The 3,520-nt window shown below is 50.7% G+C and overlaps 1 non-coding gene across 1 annotated transcript; it reads left to right on the top strand.

The window, feature by feature from the left end:
• The first annotated feature begins 267 nt into the window (after positions 1–267).
• On the top strand, positions 268–367 carry LOC115937544 (small nucleolar RNA U13). Its single transcript, XR_004072813.1, has one exon. It is a non-coding gene; the product is annotated as a small nucleolar RNA U13 (small nucleolar RNA).
• The last annotated feature ends 3,153 nt before the right edge of the window (positions 368–3,520 follow it).

The following is a 3,520-nucleotide window of genomic DNA, read 5'->3' as shown; positions in this document are numbered from 1 at the left end:
TCTGCTGGGTCTCTTCCCCGGGCTCTGTGGGTCCTTTTCTGTCTCTGACAAGAACACTCCCATTGGATTTAGAGCCCGCCGCGGTCGGGGATGGTCTCACTGCAAGCCTCACTGTAATCACACCTGCAAAGACCCTATTTCCAAATAAGGTCACATGCTGAGGTTCCCAGTGGGCATGAGCTTTGGGGGACGCCATTCACCCAGTACGTGGGTTCAGAGCTGCGTTCCCTTCCACTCCCAGGTTGGACTTAGGATGGGGCTCCAGGGATCCCTCTGTAGTTCATAAGCGTGATGATTGGGTGTTCACACCATTCACATGTGCCTCCCTCAAACCTTGTTATGACCTCGGCACATTGCCCGTCTGACGTGGAAAACAGGAAGAAAGAATGGGGCTCCCGGACACCAGGCAGTGGGGACAGGGAGTGCAGGCTGGAGCACATTGTGGCCTGAAGGTGAGGCTGCAGGGGGACCTCAGCCACGCTCAGTCTCCCGCGGCTGTTGTGTGGTGGCAGGAAACGTGCGCAGGAGGCTGGGGGAGCAGGAGGCTGGCCGTGAGGCTGGAGAGTGGTCTGGACGCCCCCACAGTCAGGTCGTCCTTACAGCCAGTCTGGGGGGCCTGATGTTTGGAGCTGCCGCACTGTCAGCCTCACGCCATCTGTCCTGCGCTCTGCCCTGCTAGCTGGCTGTTGGGGGACATTGCCCCGAGGCGAGTAGAGTAAGTCCCACTAGAGTAAGCAAATGGACTTCCCTTCCTGGCAGTAAGAATCCTTTGTTTAAATTTAAAAGCCACTTTCATTACCCCAGTAACTCTGAGCCTTGCGTGGTCCCCATTCCTCTCCTTCTTGGACTTACATCCAGCTGCTGCTCGATCCCAGAGGTTCCAGAACCTCCCCAGCCCTTTCTTCCCATTGCTATGACCCTCGTCCAGGACTTCACCACTTTTTTTAAAAAAAGAAAAGATAAACAGAGTCGCCTGGCTGGCTCAGTCGGTGAAGCATCTGCCTTCAGCTCAGGTCATGATCTCAAGGTCAGTCCCATGTTGGGCTCCCTGCTCAGCAGGGAGCCTGCTTCTCCCTCTCCCTCTGTCGCTCCCCCTGCTTGTGCTCTCTCTGACAAATAAATAAATAAAATCTTAAAAAAAAAGATAAACAATTTATTTAAGCTAAAAAAGCCAACAAAACAGCACAGCCATTTCTCCCATCCTGTATCCCCCTGCCTCCGGCAACCATCAATCTGTTCTCTGTATCTATGAACTTGGTTTTTTAAAAAGTTATTTTTATATTCCACCTATAAGAGAAATCATACAGTATTTGTTTTTCTTTGTCTGACTTCACTTAGCATAGCATAATGTCTTTTAGGTTTGTCCGTGTTGTTGCAAATGGCATGATTTCCTTTCTTTTTATGGCTGAGTAATATTCCATTGTTTATATACACCACATCTTCTCCATCCATCCATCCATCCATCCAAGGACACTTAGCTTGTTTCCATGTCTTGGCCATGGTGAATACTGCTGCAATGTCCATGGGTGCAGACATCTCTTCAAGATCCTCTTTTCATCTCCTGTGGATATATACCCAGATGGAATTGCTGGATCATATGGTAGTTCTGTATTTAATTTTTTTAGGGAACCTCCATACTGTTCTCCAGAGTGGCTGCACCAGTTTGCATTCCCACCAACAGTGCATGAGGGTTCCCCTTCTCCACATGCTCACCAACACTTGCTTTCTCTTGTCTGTGATACCAGCCAACCTGACAGGTGTGAGGTGGGATCTCACTGAGGTTTTGATTTGCATTTCCCTGATGACGAATGATGTCCTGCACCTTTTCCTGTATCTGTTAGCTATTTGCATAGCTTTGGGAAAATGTCTGTAATTGGATTATTTGGGGGTTTTTTTGCTTTTGAGTTGTATGAGTTCTTTATATATTTTGGATATTAACCCCTTAGTAGATGGTTTGCAAATATTTACATATTGATTGGTTGATGAACACATGTGGCCAGAGGCTTGCAGGGGGCCTAACCCTGCGTTTCCCCTCGGAGCAATGTCTAGCGTTCACTAATTCAGTGTTTGCGGTGCCGTCATAGAACAAAACTATCTTGAATAATGAGAATTGACAATATTTGCAGCCAAGGAAGGTCCATGGAAACATCTGCCTTAAACGATCGGGGCTCAAGAACTGGGCTGGAGTGTTTGGGGTTGGTTTGCAGGGCCCCCATTGCCTGCCCCTTGCTTGGGGCATGAAGCGGCTAAACATTGCTTTCTTCTGTGGCCAGGAGGGGGACACTTGTTAGATTCCTCACTTTTGTAACAGTTGCCTAAACATGATCAGAACTTCCAGTGAGAAATGGAATATTTAGTAGGGAAGAATTCCAGCCCCCATCACTGACGGTGTGATGCATGTGTGCCTGCTCTATTCCAGCCGGGTTCCTGGTTCCGTGGGAGGCGCTGAGTCCCTGCGAAGCCAGCTGGGAGCAGAGGGCTGGTCTCTGCCGGCACAGGGGAGGGAGTGGGGCTGGGGCTCCCAGGCCAGCTCGGCCCCCGGCTCCATCACACTATATCCTTGGCCTCAACGATTATGTCAGGATTTTGTATGTGTCGATGGAAGCATTTAATTGTGTGTGGGATTTTTCAAAGGCCAAATGCTCCTTGCTTCCCGTCTGATCTGTTTTCAGAGATGCTGCATTGACACAGTTTCCAAATAGCCTCCCTAGACACATTCTCCTCCCACTGTCATTGTTGGCACCAGCCTGCTTTTCTCCCCCTTCATTTAATTTCATCAGTAAATTTATAAGCCTTTTGTTATACCGTACGCCTGTGGCAGAGAGATTAAAATGATGTCTGCTACATGACACTTGAAATTACAGCATCATTTCCGTTCCTTCGGGGCAGAAATGACCTTCACTCATGTTCCAGCTCCTGGGAAGTGGGGCGCTGCTGGGAGGTGGTCCTTCAGCCAGAGCCGCGTCCCTTCTGGCTTGTGGACGAGCCACCCCCAGGTGGAGCAGCACAGATATTTGCAGCTTCCGGCTTCCGCTGTGCTTATGGAACGCTGGTCAGTGACACCTGCCCTTCTGGAGGGACGTGGTCAGCCCAGCCAGCTGCAGGGTCGCGGTCGAGCTTCTGTTTATGTTGTGGTCCTCGGGTCCTCAGAGGCCACACTGACCAGCGAGGTCCTTCCATGACTCAGACTCGCTGGAGTCTATTATTCCTCCCGCCCCAACCCCTGCCTGGCCACTGACCTTTAGATGCAGCAGATGCCACAGTGGTTAGAAGGCCTCGCCCAGCCTCCCGGGTGAGGAAGGAGGCAAGCCCTCTCCCTCCTCGTGTGGCTGATGGGGTGGCCATTTGCTAATGGCTTCTATAGGCCTCCCGAGCTAATTTCCAGCCAAGGTCCTCTTCTTCGTGATGAGCTTTGAGGATCGTTTCTGCCTGACTCAGTACCCCAACACCAAATCCTACAATCCCACAGGACTTCTGGCAGGATGGGGCGAATCGAGGCCAGCGTGCGTGTTTCTGCCAT

This window comes from Leptonychotes weddellii, chromosome 4 (assembly GCF_054177405.1).
Source record: "Leptonychotes weddellii isolate Sample4059 chromosome 4, ASM5417740v2, whole genome shotgun sequence".
Taxonomy (NCBI): domain Eukaryota; kingdom Metazoa; phylum Chordata; class Mammalia; order Carnivora; family Phocidae; genus Leptonychotes; species Leptonychotes weddellii.
This window is presented reverse-complemented; position numbering and strand designations above follow the sequence as displayed.